Raw genomic sequence first — 23,227 nt, forward strand, 5'->3', positions numbered from 1 at the left:
AGGCTTCCAATATGTACCATCAGCATTGAGTTTCCTCTCAAAGGCAATACCCTCTTTCCTAGGGTTCCTGTTGAGGATCTGCTTTTTAAGAACATCACAAAGAGTCGGATGCCCTTTGAGGCTTTTGTACATGCCTGTCATGTACAATTCCTTCAGCCCTGCATCATCAGTGATACTAGCAATGTCCTCAGATGAGGAATTAGTGATAGCAGAGACAGTTGAAGAATTTGTAGCATCAGAAGCATTTGAACATTCAGGTGAAGAATTAGCAAATTCACGTTCAATGCATTTCAAACATGGAGGAACAAATTCTTCCTGAGCAGCAGCGCTGATTTGTTGAGCAAGTAATGAATCGCGCTCCTTCTGAAGATCTTCATAACTCACTCTTAGCTTCTCAAGATCTTGCTTTCTTTGAAGAAATTCATAAGAAAGCTTCTCATGATCAGATAAGAGAGTGTTATGTTGATCTTGAAGGGTGTCATACTTAGTATGAAGTCTCTGAAGACTTTCAGCCAAAGCTTTTGACTGATCCATTTCTTCACTCAACATATCATCGCTCTTATCTAGCATGTTTTGAACCTTTTCCAAGGCCTTTTGTTGTTTAGTGGCAATACAAACAAGCTTGGTATAGCTAGGTCCAAAATCATCATCAGATTCATCATCACTAGACTCGGGTGAGGAACATTCGGTTACCTTGGCACCTTTTGCCATGAGGCATGGTGCGGAAGATGATGGTTCAGGTTCAAAAGTCATCGTTTTGAGTGATTCCTTGAAATCCTCAAACCAGGGATCATGACAAGTTCGATGACCTTCATGGACGTCAGAGATTCGGTCCCAGATAAGCTTCGCATTGCAAAGATGCATAATGCGCCTGAATTCTTCTCTGGATAGGCAGGAACAGATGATATCCTTCGCCATGATGTCAAGTCGAGTGTACTTGCGAATATCATTAGTGTCCGCCATCTTGCATAGATCGGTAAGACCAATCTCAGTGACGGTCCATAGCTCGCTGTTCAGTGCCATGAGGCGCTTCCTCGTCATGGCCTTCCACTTGGGATAATCATGACCATCAAAGATGAGGCATGTCACTTTCTTCATACCTGCGATCGACATAACTAAAACTCCAGGCGGTTAAACCAAAATCACACAGAACAAGGGAGTACCTCGCTCTGATACCAATTGAAAGTGCGTTATATCGACTAGAGGGGGGTGAATAGGCGATTTTTATGAATTCTTCACTTAGGAATTTGCCGGTGAGGAAATTCCTTAGCGAAGAACTACTTGCAGCAGAATAAGTACTCAAAAGTAAGCATAACAGAATACAAGCATGGTCATCATGATGAAATGAAGACAAGCACAGAGTACAGAAAGCGTAATCACAGGATAACACAGGATGAAGACAAACAGACTGAAGAAATTGAAATGAGGAAATTGAGAAAGTCTTCAGTCAAAGTCTTCAAACACAGATATGACAAGCACACAACACAGTAATGAGGAAATGGAAGAGTTGAGGAAATAGAACCAGTTGGCTTGGTGAAGACAATGATTTGGTAGACCAGTTCCAACTGCTGTGACAGTTGTACGTCTGGTTAGGGCGGCTAGGTATTCAAACCTGAGGACACACAGTCCCGGACACCCAGTCCTGAACACGCAGTCCAGGACACTTAGTCCTCACCGTATTCCCCTTGAGCTAAGGTCACACAGACCTCACCCAATCACTCATGGTAAGTCTTCAGGTGACTTCCGAACCTTCACAAACTCGGTCACTCGGCGATCCACAATTCCTCTTGGATGCTCTAGACCATGACGCCTAACCGTCTGGAAGAGGCACAGTCTTCAAAGGTAACAAGCGTCGGATCCACGCAGGATCAATCTCTTCAGTGATGCTCAATCACTTTGGGTTTGTAGGTGTTTGGGTTTGGGTTTTCCTCACTTGATGATTTTTGCTCAAAGTCCTCGGAGGATGGGATGCTCTCAAATGACAAGTGTCAGTTTCTCTCGGAGCAGCCAACCAGCTAGTGGTTGTAGGGGGCGGCTATTTATAGCCGAGGGAGCAGCCCGACATGATAAGACATAAATGCCCTTCAATGATATGACCGTTAGGTGGGTAGATATTTTGGGACAGCTGGCGCATAGCACAGCAACGGTCGGAAATTTGAGTATCAAATTCCTCAGGGCTATCATGTTTCTCACTGTGTAGGCAATCCGCACTGGCGAATTCCTAACTCCTCAGTCAGAACAAATTCCTCAGAGACCAGAAGCACTTCGTCTCTGTCACTGAAGAATATGACTGAACTGTATGAGATTTCCAATGGCTTCACTCGAAGGGATTGGTAGGTGTAGGATTTTGAGTTGAGCATCACATGGAAATTTTTCCTTAGTATTTCCTCGACCCCCTTTAACAGTACGGTGTTTCCTATGACTCAAGAAAGAGAAAATGAAACTACGAAAACAAAAGTCTACACGCTTCATGTTCCTCGAATGAATACCAAGTCTTCAAGGTCACACCAATTTCTTCACTTTCAAAGTCTTCAGAAAGTCTTCAGAAATCCAAAGTCTTCAGTCGAAGAACTTCATTTTTAGGGGTCGACTTTCTCTGTAAATATCAAACTCCTCATAGACTTATAGACCTGTGTACACTCATAAACACATTAGTCCCTTAACCTATAAGTCTTCAATACACCAAAATCACTAAGGGGCACTAGATGCACTTACAGGACGAGCAGGAATTAAGCTTGGGGATGCTGATACGTCTCCAACGTATCTATAATTTATGAAGTATTCATGCTATTATATTATCCGTCTTGGATGTTTATGGGCTTTATTATGCACTTTTATATTACTTTTGGGACTAACCTATTGACCCAGAGCCCAGTGCTAGTTTCTGTTTTTTCCCTTGTTTCAGTGTTTCGAAGAAAAGGAATATCAAACGGAGTCGAAACGGAATGAAACCTTCTGGAGAAGTTATTTTTGGAAAGAAAGCAACCTGGGAGACTTGGAGTGCATGTCGGGAAAGCAACGAGGGAGGCACGAGGCAGGGGCGCGCCCTCCACCCTCGTGGGCCCCTCGTGGCTCCCCTGACGTATTTCTTCCGCCTATATATATCCATATACCCTAAAACCTTCGTGGAACAGAATAGATCGGGAGTTCCGCCGCCGCAAGCCTCTGTAGCCACCAAAAACCAATCGGGACCCTGTTCCGGCACCCTGCCGGAGGGGGGAACCCTCACCGGTGGCCATCTTCATCATCCCGGCGCTCTCCATGACGAGGAGGGAGTAGTTCACCCTCGGCGCCGAGGGTATGTACCAGTAGCTATGTGTTTGATCTCTCTCTCTCTCTCTCGTGTTCTTGAAGTGATACGATCTTGATGTATCGCGAGCTTTGCTATTATAGTTGGATCTTATGATGTTTCTCCCCCTCTACTCTCTTGTAATGGATTGAGCTTCCCCTTTGAAGTTATCTTATCGGGTTGAGTCTTTTAATGATTTGAGAACACTTGATGTATGTCTTGCGTGGGATAACCGTGGTGACAATGGGTTATTCTATTGATTCACTTGATGTATGTTTTGGTGATCAACTTGCGGGTTCTGCCCATGAACCTATGCATAGGGGTTGGCACACGTTTTCGTCTTGACTCTCCGGTAGAAACTTTGGGGCACTCTTTGAGGTTCTATGTGTTGTTTGAATAGATGAATCTGAGATTGTGTGATGCATATCGTATAATCATACCCACGGATACTTGAGGTGACATTGGAGTATCTAGGTGACATTAGGGTTTTGGTTGATGTGTGTCTTAAGGTGTTATTTTACTACGAACTCTAGGGCTGTTTGTGACACTTATAGGAATAGCCCAATGGATTGATCGGAAAGAATAACTTTGAGGTGGTTTCGTACCCTACCATAATCTCTTCGTTTGTTCTCCGCTATTAGTGACTTTGGAGTGACTCTTTGTTGCATGTTGAGGGATAGTTATATGATCCAATTATGTTATTATTGTTGAGAGAACTTGCACTAGTGAAAGTATGAACCCTAGGCCTTGTTTCAACGCACTGCAATATCGTTTGTGCTCACTTTTATCATTAGTTACCTTGCTGTTTTTATATTTTCAGATTACAAAAACCTATATCTACCATCCATATTGCACTTGTATCACCATCTCTTCGCCGAACTAGTGCACCTATACAATTTACCATTGTATTGGGTGTGTTGGGGACACAAGAGACTCTCTGTTATTTGGTTGCAGGGTTGTTTGAGAGAGACCATCTTCATCCTACGCCTCCCACGGATGGATAAACCTTAGGTCATCCACTTGAGGGAAATTTGCTACTGTCCTACAAACCTCTGCACTTGGAGGCCCAACAACGTCTACAAGAAGAAGGTTGTGTAGTAGACATCATCTAGCATGAGCAACTTCAAGCTTAGCATTTTTAGTTTTGAAATCATTGGCCACCTCAAGTGCTCTATCATGAGATTCCTTTATTCTAGATAATTCTAGAGCAAAGGTCTCCTCAAGAGATTCCTTGGTGGTTTGTTCAAGTTCAAGAGCTTGAGAGAGATCCGCAATCTCATTAGCGTAATCACGCTCATGACCTTCCATTTTATCAATGGTGACCTCATGCTCCTCGATATGAGATTCCAACTCCTCAAGATATTTCTTGCCCTCAATGGCAATGGACATGATTTCCATGAAGTTGGAATGAGCAATTTTATTTTTATGAAGAGCTTTAAAAATCATTTCCCCCTTAATTTTTAAGGAGGCAACATTATCATTCTCTTCATCATTATCCTCATCATCATTAGCATTAACATCATCATCGAGAGACATATTGGGGGTTCAAAGTAGGAGATACCTTTGAATCCTTAGCCATAAGGCATAAAGCAATAGATGATGATGAAGGATCCCTTGAAGCACCATTTAAGACCACATCTTGTTCCATGGAGTGTTGGGTTTCCTCTACATTGTTAGCACAACAACTCGAGGAAATACATGCATTTTTATCATGTCAACAAGATATAGCAAGCATATCATCATGAGATTTAGTCAAGCAATTTCTACATGATATGCACGAACTACCAACACAAGCATGTGAAACATGTAAGGTGCACTAAGTGTTAAAGTCCAAAGATGGAGCATTGCAACAAGATAGTGATGAAGAGACATCAACGATAAGCACACTATCATCATTGCAATGACCAACACTACTCACCATAACATTACCTTGTGGCAATCCACATGTAGGTGAAGTAGAAGAAGTTGAGAAGGCAACACGGCCGGAGGTGGAGGGAGAACAATCATCCCAACAAATCTTGGACACACCATATTTATCTTGAAGCTTTGTCCACAACTCATGAGCATCCCGGAACGGCATGAGTTGAAATATGACTACATTGCTCAAAGCATCGAAAAGCACATTAGAAGCTTGAGCATTGAGATAAGAGTTTTTCTCATCCTCTAAAGATAATCTTTGGGGATCCTTTGGAGGAGAAAAACCCATATCTATAATTCGCTCTAAATTTGGGTCCATGACCCTAAAGAGATTAAGCATGCGAATTACCCAAACATCAAAATTTGTGCCATCGAAATTAAGAGTGTCAGAGAATCCCAATCCCCTAGTCGACATCTTAACTCTCTAGGCGGTTAAGCCTAACAAAGAGAGATGAGGCTCTGATACCAATTGAAAGATCGTGGATGTCGCCTAGAGGGGGGTGAATAGGCTCTTTAAAATAATTACGGTTTAGGCTTGAACAAATGCGGAATAAACCTACCGGTTAATTTGACAAGCACAAAACCTACAACAACTAGGCTCACCTATGTGCACCAACAACTTATCCTAAGCAATATAAACTACTAGGTGATAGCAAGATATATGACAAGAACAATATGGCTATCATAAAGTAAAGTGCATAAGTAAAGGGCTCGGGTAAGAGATAACCGAGGCATGCGGAGACGAAGATGTATCCCCAAGTTCACACCCTTGCGGATGCTAATCTCTGTTTGGACCAGTGTGGAGGCACAATGCTCCCCAAGAAGCCACTAGGGCCACCGTAATCTCCTCACGCCCTCGCACAATGCAAGATGCCGTGATTCCACTAAGGGACCCTTGACGACGGTCACTGAACCCGTACAAATGGCAACCCTTAGGGGCGGTCACCGAACCCGTACACTTTGGCAACCCTTGGGGGCGGTCACTGGAACCCGTCAAATTGCTCGGGGTGATCTCCACAACCTAATTGGAGACCCCGACGCTTGCCCGGAGCTTTACACCACAATGATTGAGCTCCGAACACCACCAACCGTCTAGGGCGCCCAAGCACCCAAGAGGTACAAGCTCAAGGGTACCATTCACCCAAGAGTAATAAGCTTCTCAACTTGTAACTTCCACGTATCACGGTGGAGAACTCAAACCGATGCACCAAATGCAATGGCAAGGGCACACGGAGTGCCCAAGTCCTTCTCTCTCAAATCCCACCGAAGCAACTAATGCTAGGGAGGAAAATGAGAGGAAGAACAAGAAGGAGAACACCAAGAACTCCAAGATCTAGATCCAAGGGGTTCCCCTCACATAGAGGAGAAAGTGATTGGTGGAAATGTGGATCTAGATCTCCTCTCTCTTTTCCCCCAAAAACTAGCAAGAATCCATGGAGGGGTTGAGAGTTAGCAAGCTCGAAGAAGGTCAACAATGGAGGAAGAACACGAGCTCAAGAGAGAGAGAGTCCAATGGGGAAGAAGATCCCCTTTTATAGATCCCCACGAATCTGCCCGTTATGTGCAGAAAACAGTAGGAACGGTACAACCGGTGCACGAACCGGTACAACCGGTCAAAGCAGAGGAAAAACCTACCTGTAGGAAAAATCCCTAAGCGGTACAATAGCCCAGGGAACCGGTAGTACCGGTTAAACTGAACTAACCGGTACAACCGGCCCACAACCACCCAAGAACCGCTCCACAATAGAAACTAGTCCGGTGGTAGAGCGGTACATGGCTCGTACAACCTTCGGACCAATTCTGGAGTGGTACAACCGCTCCAAACACCAGTTGTACCGGTCAACCGGTACAACCTCTCTATCGGGCGGTACAACCTCTCTATGTAAAACAGGTAAGATCAAAACAGCCACATCTTTCGCATACGAGCTCCGAATTCGACAAAATCAAGTTTGTTGGAAAGCTAAAGACAAGAGCAAACACAATCTTGATAGAAATATCAAGAAATAGCAATTGAGGAAATACCCATAATAAAATGGTGAGAACCCTTTCTCAAATAAGCCTGCTAAAAACTCCAACACCGAAAACACAAAAGAAGATGCAAATGAAATCGGTTCTCGATGAACTCAGCTTGTCATGAAGATGGCCATAAGCTCCTAAACTCACAAGGAGAAGAACCAAACAAGAACCAAGAGAGATGATGCAAGGATGCAATGGTTTGAGCTCTCGACAAACGATACGATCAAGCTACACACTAGAGAGCCCCCTTGATGAAGGAAATATGCCCTAGAGGCAATAATTAAGTTATTATTTATTTCCTTATTTCATGATAAATGTTTATTATTCATGCTAAAATTGTATTAACCGGAAACTTGATACATGTGTGAATACATAGACAAACAGAGTGTCACTAGTATGCCTCTACTTGACTAGCTCGTTGAATCAAAGATGGTTAAGTTTCCCAGCCATAGACATGAGTTGTCATTTGATTAACGGGATCACATCATTATAGAATGATGTGATTGACTTGACCCATTCCGTTAGCTTAGCACTTGATCATTTAGTATGTTGCTATTGCTTTCTTCATGACTTATACATGTTCCTATGACTATGAGATTATGCAACTCCCGAATACCGGAGGAACATTTTGTGTGCTACCAAATGTCACAACGTAACTGGGTGATTATAAAGGTGCTCTACAGGTGTCTCAGATGATACTTGTTGAGTTGGCATAGATCGAGATTAGAATTTGTCACTCCGATTGTCGGAGAGGTATCTCTGGGCCCTCTCGGTAATGCACATCACTATAAGCCTTGCAAGCAATGCAACTAATGAGTTAGTTGCGGGATGATATATTACGGAACGAGTAAAGAGACTTGCCGGTAATGAGATTGAACTAGGTATTGGGATACCGACGATCGAATCTCGGGCAAGTAACATACCGATGACAAAGGGAACAACGTAGGTTGTTATGCGGTTTGACCGATAAATATCTTCGTAGAATATGTAGGATCCAATATGAGCATCCAGGTTCCGCTATTGGTTATTGACCGGAGACGTGTCTCGGTCATGTCTACATAGTTCTCGAACCCGTAGGGTCCGCACGCTTAACATTCGGTGACGATCGGTAATATGAGTTTATGTGTTTTGATGAACCGAAGTTAGTTCGGAGCCCCGGATATGATCACGGACATGACGAGGAGTCTCGAAATGGTCGAGACATAAAGATCGATATATTGGAAGCCTATATTTGGACATCAGAATAGTTCCGGGTGAAATCGGGATTTTACCGGAGTGCCGGGGGGTTACCGGAACCCCCCGGGGGCTAATGGGCCTTGATGGGCCCTAGTGGAGAGAGAGAGGGGCCGGCCAGGGCAGGCCGCATGCCCCCTCCCCTTGAGTCCGAATAGGACGAGGAAGGGGGGCGGCGTCCCCCTTGCCTTTCCCCTCTCCCACTCCTTCCTTCCCCCTCCTAGTGGGACTAGGAAAGGGGAGTCCTACTCCCACTAGGAGGAGGACTCCTCCTCTTGGCGCACCCTCCTAGGCCGGCCGGCCTCCCCCTTGCTCCTTTATATACGGGGGCAAGGGGCACCCCATGTACACACAAGTTGATCAGTTGATCTTTTAGCCATGTGCGGTGCCCCCTTCCACCATAATCCACCTCGGTCATATCGTAGCGGTGCTTGGGCGAAGCCCTGTGTCAGTAGCATCATCATCACCGTCATCACACCGTCGTGCTGACGGAACTCTCCCTCGAAGCTCTGCTGGATCGTGAGTTTGTGCGACGTCACCGAGCTGAACGTGTGCCGAACTCGGAGGTGTCGTGTGTTCGGTACTTGGATCGGTCGAATCGTGAAGACGTACGACTACATCAACCACATTTTCATAACACTTCCGCTTACAGTCTACGAGGGTACGTGGACGACACTCTCCCCTCTCGTTGCTATGCATCACCATGATCTTGCGTGTGCGTAGGAAATTTTTTGACATTACTACGTTCCCCAACAGTGGCATCCGAGCCAGGTTTATGCGTAGATGTTATATGCACGAGTAGAACACAAGTGAGTTGTGGGCGATACAAGTCATATTGCTTACCAGCATGTCATACTTTGATTCGGCGATATTGTTGGATGAAGCAGCCCGGACCGACATTACACGTACGCTTACGCGAGACTGGTTCTACCGACGTGCTTCGCACACAGGTGGCTGGCGGGTGTCAGTTTCTCCAACTTTAGTTGAATCAAGTGTGGCTACGCCCGGTCCTTGTGAAGGTTAAAACAACACATACTTGACAAAATATCGTTGTGGTTTTGATGCGTAGGTAAGAATGGTTCTTGCTCAGCCCGTAGCAGCCACGTAAAACTTGCAACAACAAAGTAGAGGACGTCTAACTTGTTTTTGCAGGGCTTGTTGTGATGTGATATGGTCAAGACGTGATGAGATATAAGTTGTTGTATGAGATGATCATGTTTTGTTGAAGTTATCGGCAACTGGCAGAAGCCTTATGGTTGTCTCTTTATTGCATAAGATGCAAGCGCCAAATAATTGCTTTACTTTATCGCTATGCGATAGCAATAGTTGCAAGAGCAATAGTTGGCGAGACGACCATGTGACGACACATTGATAGAGATCAAGGTGATGGAGATCATGGTGTCATGCCGGTGACGATAGAGATCATGACGGTACTTTGGAGATGGAGATCAAAGGTGCAAGATGATCATGGCCATATCATGTCACATATTTTGATTGCATGTGATGTTTATCTTTTATACATCTTATTTTGCTTAGTTCGGCGGTAGCTTTATAAGATGATCCCTTACTAAAATTTCAAGGTATAAGTGTTCTCCCTGAGTATGCACCATTGCGACGGTCTTTGTGCTGAGACACCACGTGATGATCGGGTGTGATAAGCTCTACGTTCGCATACAATGGGTGCAAGCCAGTTTTGCACACGCAGAATACTCGGGTTAAACTTGACGAGCCTAGCATATGCAGATATGGCCTCGGAACACTGAGACCGAAAGGTTGAGCGTGAATCATATAGTAGATATGGTCAACATAGTGATGTTCACCATTGAAAACTACTCCATCTCACATGATGATCGGACATGGTTTAGTTGATACGGATCACGTGATCACTTAGATGATTAGAGGGATGTCTATCTAAGTGGGAGTTCTTAAGTAATATGATTAATTGAACTTTAAATTTATCATGAACTTAGTCCTGGTAGTATTAGCATATCTATGTTCTAGATCAATGGCTCGCGTTTAGCTCCCCTGTTTTATTTTTGATATGTTCCTAGAGAAAACTAAGTTGAAAGATGTTAGTAGCAATGATCCGGATTGGATCCGTGATCTGAGGATTATCCTCATTGCTGCACGGAAGAATTATGTCCTTGATGCACCGCTAGGTGACAAACTGATTGCAGGAGCAGATGCAGACATTATGAACGTTTTGGCAAGCTCGATATGATGACTACTTGATAGTTTAGTGCACCATGCTTTACGGCTTAGAATCGGGGCTTCAAAGACGTTTTGAAAGCCACGGAGCATATGAGATGTTCCAACAGTTGAAATTAGTATTTCAGACTCATTCCCATGTCGAAAGGTATGAGACCTTTGACAAGCACTTTGCCTACAAGATGGAGGAGAATTGCTCGGCTAGTGAGCATGTGCTCAGAATGTCTGAGTACTACAATCACTTGAATCATGTGGGAATTAATCTTCTAGATAAGATAGTGATTGACAGAGTTCTCTAGTCACTATCACTAAGTTACTAGAACTTCGTAATGAACTATAATATGCAAGGGATAACGGAAACGATTCCCAAGCTCTTCGTGATGCTGAAATCGACGAAGGTAGAAATCAAAAAAAGCATCAAGTGTTGATGGTTGACAAGACCACTAGTTTCAAGAAAAGGGCAAAGGGAAGAAGGGAAACTTCAAGAAGAACGACAAGCAAGTTGCTGCTCAAATGAAGAAGCCCAAGTCTGGACCTAAGCCTGAGACTAAGTGCTTCTCCTGCAAAGGGACTGGTCACTGGAAGTAGAACTGCCCCAAGTATTTGGCGGATAAGAAGGATGGCAAAGTGAACAAAGGTATATTTGATATACATGTTATTGATGTGTAATTTACTAGTGTTTATAGCAACCCCTTAGTATTTGATACTAGTTCAGTTGCTAAGATTAGTAACTCGAATCGGGAGTTGCAGAATGAACAGAGACTAGTTAAGGGTGAAGTGACGATGTGTGTTGGAAGTGGTTCCAAGATTGATATGATCATCATCGCACACTCCCTATACTTTCGGGATTAGTGTTGAACCTAAATAAATGTTATTTGATGTTTGCGTTAAGCATGAATATGATTTGATCATGTTTATTGCAATACGGTTATTCATTTAAAGTCATAGAATAATTGTTGTTCTGTTTACATGAATAAAACCTTCAATGGTCATACACCCAAGGTGAATGGTTTATTGAATCTCGATCGTAGTGATACACATATTCATAATATTTAAGCCAAAAGATGCAAAGTTAATAATGATAGTGCAACTTATTTGTGGCACTGCCGTTTAGGTCATATTGGTGTAAAGCGCATGAAGAAAATCCATGCCGATGGGCTTTTGGAATCACTTGATGCTTGCGAACCATGCCTCATGGGCAAGCTAACTAAGACTCCGTTCTCCGGAACAATGGAGCAAGCAACAGACTTGTTGGAAATAATACATACTGATGTATGCAGTCCGATGAGGGTTGAGGCTCGCGGCAGGTATCGTTATTTTCTGACCTTCACAAATGATATGAGTAGATATGGGTATATCTACTTGATGAAACATAAATCTGAAACATTTGAAAAGTTCAAATAATTTCAGAGTGAAGTGGAAAATCATCGTAACAAGAAAATAAAGTTTCTATGATCTGATCGTGGAGGAGAATATTTGAGTTACGAGTTTGGTCTTCATTTGAAACAATGTGGAATAGTTTCGCAACTCACGCCACCTGGAACACCACAGCGTAATGGTGTGTCCGAACATCGTAACCGTACTTTATTAGATATGGTACAATCTATGATGTCTCTTACCGATTTGCCACTATCGTTTTGGGGTTATGCATTAGAGACAGCTACATTCACGTTAAATAGGGCACCATCTAAATCCGTTGAGACGACACCATATGAACTGTGGTTTGGCAAGAAACCAAAGTTGTCGTTTCTTAAAGTTTGGGGTTGCGATGCTTATGAGAAAAAGTTTCATCCTGATAAGCTCAAACCCAAATCGGAGAAATGTTTCTTCATAGGATACCCAAAGGAGACAGTTGGGTACACCTTCTATCACAGATCCGAAGGCAAGACATTCGTTGCTAAGAATGGATCCTTTCTAGAGAAGGAGTTTCTCTCGAAAGAAGTGAGCGGGAGGAAAGTAGAACTTGATGAGGTAAATGTACCTGCTCCCTTATTGGAAAGTAGTTCATCACAGAAATTTGTTTCTGTGACTCCTACACCAATTAGTGAGGAAGCTAATGATGATGATCATGTAACTTCAGATCAAGTTACTACCGAACCTCGTAGGTCAACCAGAGTAAGATCCGCACCAGAGTGGTACGGTAATCCTGTTCTGGAGGTCATGTTACTTGACCATGACGAACCTACGAACTATGAGGAAGCGATGATGAGCCCAGATTCCGCGAAATGGCTTGAGGCCATGAAATCTGAGATGGGATCCATGTATGAGAACAAAGTGTGGACTTTGGTTGACTTGCCCGATGATCGGCAAGCCATAGAAAATAAATGGATCTTCAAGAGGAAGACGGACGCTGATAGTAGTGTTACTATCTACAAAGCTAAACTTGTCGAAAAAGGTTTTTGACAAAGTTCAAGGTGTTGACTACGATGAGATTTTCTCACTTATAGCAATGCTTAAGTCTGTCCGAATCATGTTAGCAATTGCCACATTTTATGAAATCTGGCAAATGGATGTCAAAACTACATTCCTTAATGGATTTCATAAAGAAGAGTTGTATATGATGCAACCAGAAGGTTTTGTCGATCCTAAAGGTGCTAACAAAATGTGCAAGCTCCAGCGATCCATCTATGGACTGGTGCAAGCATCTCGGAATTGGAATATACGCTTTGATGAGTTGATCAAAGCATATAGTTTTATACAGACTTGCGGTGAAGCCTGTATTTACAAGAAAGTGAGTGGGAGCACTACAGCATTTCTGATAAGTATATGTGAATGACATATTGTTGATCAGAAATAATGTAGAATTTTCTGGAAAGCATAAAGGAGTATTTGAAAGGAGTTTTTCAAAGAAAGACCTCGGTGAAGCTGCTTACATATTGAGCATCAAGATCTATAGAGATAGATCAAGACGCTTGATAAGTTTTTTCAATGAGTACATACCTTGACAAGATTTTGAAGTAGTTCAAAATGGAACAGTCAAAGAAAGAGTTCTTGCCTGTGTTACAAGGTGTGAAATTGAGTAAGACTCAAAGCCCGACCACGACAGAAGATAGAAAGAGAATGAAAGTCATTCCCTATGCCTCAGCCATAGGTTCTATAAAGTATGCCATGTTGTGTACCAGATCTATTGTATACCCTACACTGAGTTTGGCAAGGGAGTACAATAGTGATCTAGGAGTAGATCACTGAACAGCGGTCAAAATTATCCTTAGTGGAATAAGGATATGTTTCTCGATTATGGAGGTGACAAAAGGTTCATCATAAAGGGTTACATCGATGCAAGTTTTGACACTGATCCAGATGACTCAAAGTCTCAATCTGGATACATATTGAAAGTGGGAGCAATTAGCTAAAGTAGCTCCGTGCAGAGCATTGTAGACATAGAAATTTGCAAAATACATACGGATCTGAATTTGGCAGACCCGTTGACTAAACTTCTCTCACAAGCAAAACATGATCACACCTTAGTACTCTTTGGGTGTTAATCACATGGCGATGTGAACTAGATTACTAACTCCAGTAAACCCTTTGGGTGTTGGTCACATGACGATGTGAACTATGGGTGTTAATCACATGGTGATGTGAACTATTGGTGTTAAATCACATGGCGATGTGAACTAGATTATTGACTCTAGTGCAAGTGGGAGACTGAAGGAAATATGCCCTAGAGGCAATAATAAAGTTATTATTTATTTCCTTATTTCATGATAAATGTTTATTATTCATGCTAGAGTTGTATTAACCGGAAACTTGATACATGTGTGAATACATAGACAAACAGAGTGTCACTAGTATGCCTCTACTTGACTAACTCGTTGAATAAAAGATGGTTAAGTTTCCTAGCCATAGACATGAGTTGTCATTTGATTAACGGGATCACATCATTAGAGAATGATAAGATTGACTTGACCCATTCCGTTAGCTTAGCACTTGATCGTTTAGTATGTTGCTATTGCTTTCTTCATGACTTATACATGTTCATGTGACTATGAGATTATGCAACTCCCGAATACCGGAGGAACACTTTGTGTGCTACCAAACGTCACAACGTAACTGGGTGATTATAAAGGTGCTCTACGGGTGTCTCCGATGGTACTTGTTGAGTTGGCATAGATCGAGATTAGAATTTGTCACTCCGATTGTCGGAGAGGTATCTCTGGGCCCTCTCGGTAATGCACATCACTATAAGCCTTGCAAGCAATGCAACTAATGAGTTAGTTGCGGGATGATGTATTACGGAATGAGTAAAGAGACTTGTCGGTAACAAGATTGAACTAGGTATTGGGATACCGACGATCGAATCTCGGGCAAGTAACATACCGATGACAAAGGGAACAACGTATGTTGTTATGCGGTTTGACCGATAAAGATCTTTGTAGAATATGTAGGAGCCAATATGAGCATCCAGGTTCCGCTATTGGTTATTGACCGGAGACGTGTCTCGGTCATGTCTACATAGTTCTCAAACCCGTAGGGTCCGCACGCTTAACGTTCGGTGATGATCGGTAATATGAGTTTATGTGTTTTGATGAACCGAAGGTAGTTCGGAGTCCATGATATGGTCACGGACATGACGAGGAGTCTCGAAATGGTCGAGACATAAAGATCGATATATTGGAAGCCTATATTTGGACATCGGAATAGTTCCGGGTGAAATCGGTATTTTACCGGAGTGCCGAAGGGGTTACCGGAACCCCCTGAGGGCTAATGGGCCTTGATGGGCCCTAGTGGAGAGAGAGAGGGGCCGACCAGGGCAGGCCGCGCGCCCTCCCCTTGAGTCTGAATAGGACAAGGAAGGGGGGCGCCCCCTTGCCTTTCCCCTCTCCCACTCCTTCCTTCCCCCTCCTAGTGGGACTAGGAAAGGGGAGCCCTACTCCCACTAGGAGGAGGACTCCTCCTCTTGGCGCGCCCTCCTAGGGCCGGCCGGCCTCCCCCCTTGCTCCTTTATATACGGGGGCAGGGGGCACCCCATGTACACACAAGTTGATCAGTTGATCTTTTAGCCGTGTGCGGTGCCCCCCTCCACCATAATCCACCTCGGTCATATCATAGCGGTGCTTAGGTGAAGCCCTGCGTCAGTAGCATCATCATCACGCCGTCGTGCTGACGGAACTCTCCCTCGAAGCTCTGCTGGATCGTGAGTTCGTGGGACGTCACCGAGCTGAACGTGTGCAAAACTCGGAGGTGCCGTGTGTTTGGTACTTGGATCGGTCGAATCGTGAAGACATACGACTACATCAACCGTGTTGTCATAACGCTTCCGCTTACGGTCTACGAGGGTATGTGGACGACACTCTCCCCTCTCGTTGCTATGCATCACCATGATCTTGCGTGTGCGTAGGAAATTTTTTGAAATTACTACGTTCCCCAACACTTGATAGTATGGCGATCCATCCTACAACCCGGTCTCCCAACTACCACCATGAGACGAGTAAAATAGAAAACCTATCAAGGGCAAACCTTTGCCTTGCACATATTCCACTTGAGCTAGATGATGATGATCTTGACTTCCTCAAGTTGGACCACCTTTCTTGATTGTGTTGGCTCGATGAAGACTAGTTGATTGCTCCCCCATACTCCATTATGGGTGAGCCACTCTTTGGCATATCTTCACAAGTCCATTGCCACCACAATGGACAGCAAGCTTTAAGCATGATTGCTCCCCCATACTCCATTATGGGTGAGCCACTCTTCGTGTTGCTCCACTTGAACTTGCACACCGCAAACTTGATGACGAACACCACTTGTCATCCTCCATGGGTTGTATGAGATCTTCCTCTTGACTCAAGCCCATGGAAACATACCTAACCCCACACAGAACTCTCACGTAGACCATGGGTTAGTACACAAAGCGTAATGGACAATGCTTACCATACCATGGGACCACTTGATCCCTCTCAGTACAACTTGTGCGCTTTGTGTGTTGATCAACTTGAATCACTCTCTATAATTAGTCTTGATCAACCTTGAATCTTTTCAACTATCTTCATTAGGATGATGTCTTGAAGGTAAACTTTAATGTTCACACAATCTTCTTCTTCAAGACATGCTTGCAATAAGCTCAACACTCACATGACCAATCTTTGGATAATTCCTTAATAGCACCTTGGTCAACTCATAAACTCCTTAAAACCAACACATAGGCTTCAAGAAAAGCCTATGGAAAAATCCTTGAAATATAACTCAATGCAACCATTAGTCCATAGAGAATGTCATCAATTACCAAAACCACATATGGGGGCACTGCATGTCCTTTCAGACTTGTTGTTTGTAGGTACATATGCCCTTGGCAAGGATCCACGCATCGACCCTTTTTGCCTATGGGCAATGAGATGTTCATGAACAAGCATCAAGTGAGGAAACTGATAAGGATTATTAGCAAAAAAGATACGAATGGTGGCAAGCAAATTATGGTAATTACAAACTCTGTAGCCTTCTCTTTTTACTGCCCATAATGAGTTGTTAGACAACAACGTCTTAATCTTTTTCATTCGCAGTGGTTCCCGAAGCAATTCACTCAAGATTACCTCGCAAAGTACATGTTTGGTTAACACGCAATGAAGGTTAAAGTATTTCATTCAGACTACAGTGAGCATCGAGAAGTCCTAATGAAGACAGTGAAGGATGGACGGGCAGCCATCACAAGGGGTTGGCCTAGAGTCGTGCGCGCATTACGCATGAAGGAGGCGACAATATGGGCATTCCTCTTCACCTTCTCCAGCAACCAGAATGTCTTTCGCCTCTCTCTTTACAGTCTTTAGTACAACTGTGGTTCGTCATTCTTTACTTGGTGCTTTTGTAGTTCTTCAATATATGTACATGTGCATGCATTCGTGGTTGAACCTATATTTATAATAAACATGGTTGGATATGAAATAAGTGATTGCCTACTTTCAAATTCGAAACATGTGATTTTTACATTAGGGATTAATTAGGGATTACACTACACACGATTTGCGAAAGCGAAACGTCTGCGATAGACGTGGAGATCAAACATGTTTCTAGGATCCACTACGTGTGCGATCAATCTCTACTGCACACACGATCAGCCAAGAAAAAATGTGTGTGATTAACAACAACATCGCACATAGTTCTTTCTTATTAAATGTTTGCGATAGTCACCTTATCACACACGCTTCACAATTATAGACTATTTGTGATGTTGTGCGCATCACAAACGTTTGGTCATAGAAGAACGCATGCGATAGGTCGATCATCCGACGCGGGTACGACGGATGAATCGTGTGGGATGTATTCAAGCTCCGCATACAGTTTTATAGCGACAATTGTGTGCGCTCTTACATCGAATCGCACACAGTCGAGGAAAAGTAAATGTGTGTGATTGTCTACTTCTATAATCATGAACTATTTGTGATGGGTCGCGCATCGTAAACGTAGCACCACAAAATACCAATTGTGATGGCAATGCGAGCACAAACAAGTAGGGGGTACTGTATATGCATCGAGGCTCCCTATCCCCGACGATTTCTGGGTCGTGTGGGAAGGAGCCCCCTATTGCAGTCACTCACTTGGCGACGGTTCAGAACGCCGTCGCGGAAAGGGGTTAAAACCGTTTGTATAGCATCTCGTTGTTCCAGCGCATGTGAATGTCTAGTCTAGGCATGAAGTAGAAATTTTGCACAAAGGAATTTGTGAGAAGTTGATACTGATCGCACTTATCTCTTATCTATGACAAAATTGGCAAGCCAGTGTTCACCATGAATTATTCGAACTCATGTTGGAAACCGGCTTCGCTGATGAAAGTGTTGCATGGCCACTCACACGGCCGTACCTCCGCTCTACGAGGGAGGTTGAGACCTGGTGCTCCTCTGAAACTCCCATGGAGCCTCGACTTGGAGATAGTGAATGGAGGAAGAAGAAGAAGAGATAGAGATAGCGGGTGGAGGAAGAAGAAGAAGAAGAGGAGGAGGAGGATGAAGAAAAAGAAGATGATGATGATGAAGAAGAAGAGGCTCATATGATGGATGAGGGAAGAAGAAAATAGTGTTTTGTTAAGGGTTAAAAAGAAGTCAACAATGTTGCTTAATGTGCATGATGGTTCTTTTTTTGAGAAATTGTTCATTCAAATCATGAACCAGTACAGAGTAGGTGACCCTTACCAGCACACTGAAACGCAAAAACAAAGGACCATGAACACCTAGAGTACCCTAAGACAACCATAACACAAGAAGATCTCCGGAGCCCTGTGTCATCATCCCTGAATCTTGAGAGAAGACCCCTGCAGCAGAAGGATCTGCAACCAGTCGCAAACAAGTCATCATCTTCGACCACGGTACAATTGCCGCCACGCTGCTTCCTCCTTTCTTGACACCAGCGCTGAGAGGGCATGGACATCAATCCAACACACCTGCAACAGACGTCACCATCTTTGGCTTTGAGTACCGCGAAAAGTGTCCCTTCCGGAAGGAAGAGAACTCGAGTCATCCGACCGGTCCAGCACCGCGGCCGGGCCATCCGCCCGGGCAAAACAGGATATCCCACCAGCATCAGCGCAGAGGAAGGAGAAGAACAGCAGCAGCAGCAAATCGTACCAACAAGGAAGAAGAAAGGTCTTCGTCTCCCTACCTCCATCACCCATCTGAGGATCCAAACGGCCAGTGCCGATGGACCTCCAACCACCATAGCCCGCGACCTCGACGAGATCCGGGGATCCCCAACACCGCTGGCTCCTAGACGAAGGCAAACGCCTCGCCTGACCGCGAACGGAGCCCGGAGAAACTTATTCCGACGCGACACCACCGCAACGGCCTCAGCAGCGTCTCCCTCAACCCTAACCCTACCACACACCCACCTAGTGAACAGACCCGAGGTTCCCCCTCCCTCCCGCCGCCGGAGCGGCCGACGAAGAGAGAGGGAACCGGCGGCGTCACCGGCGGCGCGCAAGGGACCCCTAGTCGCCTCCTTGATCCCCTCGAGCGATCCAACTTTTCCGGGCGTGCGGTTGGCGGCGACGTCAAAAGATAATTTTGGTTTTACGACCGATCGAGTGCCCTAATATATCTTTCTATGTGCATGATGGTTCTAAATGTACGTGTTCATTACGATTTGTGTCAAATCACTATAATATTCATGCCCCCATTGCAACGAAGGGCAATTAACTACCACTTAAAACATACTTATGGTTTCTTTTTCTGCGTGGCAGAACCCAGAACCCTTGGTCAGACTGCAAATTCTCGTACGCCGCTCAATCACAATAATTAACTTATGTTTTACACTATTGCACCATTCTCGTCTTAATTAACTTACCTTTTGCATCAGTTCCATATATCACGTAATTTACTTACCTTACGCAGCAATTCCATAATTTACATATCATGCATGACACATCCTATATTTTTTTATTATTTTGGTAATTTTAGATTATTTCATGTACCATTTGATTGCGTATCGACTCACATGTGTGCTGGAATTAGGAGATCGTGCCTGAATCGCTTAGAATGCCTGGGTTTTGAAAAGTTTGGATTTTCTGCAAACGCGATTTGTATATCTCCTTCTTCTTTCTCCGACTTTTTTTTGAAGTAGTTTGAACACCGGCAATGAGATGGGCTCACTGGTGTATTTTTCATCTACTATTGTTGTGTTAAAAATTATTTGACCCTCATAGCAACGCACACACAATTACATAGAGTATTATATAAATACAAATAAATAAAGTAGAGATCTGTCTCGCCGCACTTGCACGTCAAATTTTTAGCCATGGCAAATTGAACTTTTTCTTGGCAAATTATGTTTTTCGAGGATGTCAAGTTTACTTGGCAAGCATGTCAAATCCGTCCCAATTAATTTTCATGCCAAAAAATTGTTGTGTTCGCCAATTAAATTTGTCATCCTCGCATCAACATAAATTGAAATGAAATACGTTCAATTTATCATGCCTAAAAATCTGACATGGTATTTCCATGTTTAATGGGCTGTTGGGCCTCGAGACACCTCGTGCCCGCGGGGAGGTAGTCCAGACCGATCCGCATAAACCTGGCCGGTCACCACCTCTCTCTCGACCCCTGCCGTGCGCCCGCGCCCCTCAAGACAAAAGAACCCCCGCCTTGCCCATCAAGAAAGAAAAACCAAACCGTCATCACCACCTCTCTCTCCAGACCCCGCCGCGCACCGCGCCAGCTCGTCGGCGGCGGATCCGGCGGCTAGGGAGAGCCCCGTCGGCGGCAGATCCGGCGGCTAGGGAGAGACCCGGCGGCGGCGGATCCGGCGGCTAGGGAGAGACCCGGCGGCGGCGGATCCGGCGGCTAGGGAGAGACCCGGCGGCGGCGGAGGGTCTACTCGTTGCCGCTCCATCCTCGTCGTCGTCGGATCCGGCGCCGAGGAAAACCCCGTCGGCGGATACTCGTTGCCGCTCAACCGTCGTAGGTGGCGAGGAAGACGGCGCCGAAGAAGACGCCTCTTCGCTGGACAATCAAGGACCCCGACCCCGTGGGCGAACGAATCTGTTGCCTGACCTCGTCACCGGAGGACACTCGGTGCCGCTCCCCTGGACGAAGGCTTCGAACGTCCAACCTCCAGAGGTAATCTAATCCTGTATGGTCGGATCTCAATTTATTTTGCCACCCCTACTCGATGCCTGACCCCGTTGGTGGAGGATCCAGCAGCAAGGAAGGTCCTCTCGTCGCGGGAGGATACTCGGTGCTGCTCGTCCAACCTCCATTCTGAGGTAATCCACCGCCATTCTGTATCCATCTTCAGATCTGAACATATGTCCTCACCTGCTCACCACACTACTTGAGGCTTGTAGTCTGTTGCAAGCACTTCGGATCAGTAAACAGCTCTTCTCTCCATCAGAATCAAGATGGGCCCATCGGTGAGTCATTTGCCTGCCTATTCTGGCCTACAGCATCAATCATAGACACTCTCCCCTTATGGGAACTCTCATAGCGTTGTCAATCAAATGACTTAACCGTGTGAACACAATTGCAGCCCTTCATGAGGTTTGGAATGATCGCTCGGAAGCTTTGCTCGTTGGTTGGAGGTTCCAAAACACCTCCTACTCGTCCTTATGAGACTATCAAAATGACCCCGTTTCGCCGGCTGTCAACATTACCATATTGGGATTCTGTTCCACTTAACCACCGAATGTATGTCGTTCTATATTAATGTGCATCTACACTCTATCTTGTATATTCACTTGCTTTTCATTTGATAACTATAATTTGTTCTCATTCTTGCTAAGCAGTATTGTTGAATCTATTTTAACTCTGTTGTAAGCTTGTTGTGATGGTGTTATGGACTGATTGCTGAATTTATGACCTATCTAACTGGATTGATTGGCTTAAATAAACCTTTCTTGATATATGAGTTCATGATAATGCAACGCTTTCCAATTTAGGTAACTGTTGATTTTGTGTTGTGTGTTTGTTATTCACAGTAAGTGAATACAGGTCGAATTATGTCAGTGAAATGAACTCATAAACTCTTTCCCTGTAAGTTCCTTGAGAGTTTTTGTTTGCAATAATTAAGCTTGTAGCGTTATAATGGATTTCTTGATATGAGAGAATGATCATATTAGCTGTCTACACAATAATAATGCAACTTCAGAGACATTAGAGTCTAGAACTGATGTTTGAATCAAATCCAGAGCTAGCTGATGTTTGACTCAAATCCAAAGTTTGCTGAACAGGTGCAGTGCTAGAATGTTAATATTCATTTGACTGCATTTCCAAAATATGTCAAATAATTTTACCTGCCATAGTGCATGAGATTCTTTAAACTCCGCAGTGGCTATGTGAAGTTGCAGGATGTTTTATAAAGCTGGCATGTTGTATTCTTTCCAGTTGTCATAGGATCACATGTTCTTTTATTTCCATTGCATATCTAAGTTAGTATGTGCACCTGATGATTTGTAATTTGTGCTTATATAATTACATATTTATAAATTCTTCACTGGTTAGCAACTAATGAATTTTCCTGAATCTACTCACATATATGCATGTTAGGCACTTCATGATGTCTAAAGCTAGCATGTGAACCTGTGATTTGTACTTTGTGTCTACAGAATCCCCTGTTTATATAATTCTTCACTGGTTAGCTAGCAACTACCAACTTTTCCTGAATCAGCTCGCATATAAGCATTATATGCACATTATGATGTATACTATTCTTAAATATTATATGTTGCTTATATTCAAGTTACCTGTTCCTGTTAATAGTTGGTACAGCAGGGAAGTTGATGAAACAGATTTAGAAGATCCATTGATGTTCTTCAAAAGAAACCCAATATTTGATTCAATATCGTCCAATATGCTCCTTGGTAAAAAGGTTAAGGAGAACAGCTTCTGGAGAGAGATTCTAAACATGAACCCGTCAATGCTTTCAAAAGTTGCGGGTACAGCATTTAGATCATTAGGTTGCATTGTTCTGGACAATCATGGTAGAGGCATCCCTTTAGGTGCTGCAGCGTGCCTTGAGAATCTGAGGATTTCCAGGTCATCTGGTAGATGTGTTCTATTGAATATCAAGCCGAGGGCCCCTGAAACAGAGCGCTTGACACTCCAGCAAAGAGCAAATGATTGGCTTGCTATTCGGTATCTCATTATA

General features: G+C 44.0%; 1 long non-coding RNA gene across 4 annotated transcripts; it reads left to right on the top strand.

Moving 5' to 3' along the window:
* Positions 1-20,715: 20,715 nt before the first annotated feature.
* Positions 20,716-21,840, top strand: LOC123050403 (uncharacterized). 4 transcript variants are annotated; one of them, XR_006423764.1, is made up of 4 exons: positions 20,716-21,201; positions 21,283-21,347; positions 21,429-21,494; positions 21,611-21,840. It is a non-coding gene; the product is annotated as an uncharacterized lncRNA (long non-coding RNA). The 4 variants fall into 4 exon arrangements; XR_006423762.1 differs by having other exon boundaries at positions 21,286-21,347; XR_006423763.1 differs by having other exon boundaries at positions 21,283-21,494.
* The last annotated feature ends 1,387 nt before the right edge of the window (positions 21,841-23,227 follow it).

This window comes from Triticum aestivum, chromosome 2D, assembly GCF_018294505.1.
Source record: "Triticum aestivum cultivar Chinese Spring chromosome 2D, IWGSC CS RefSeq v2.1, whole genome shotgun sequence".
NCBI lineage: Eukaryota > Viridiplantae > Streptophyta > Magnoliopsida > Poales > Poaceae > Triticum > Triticum aestivum.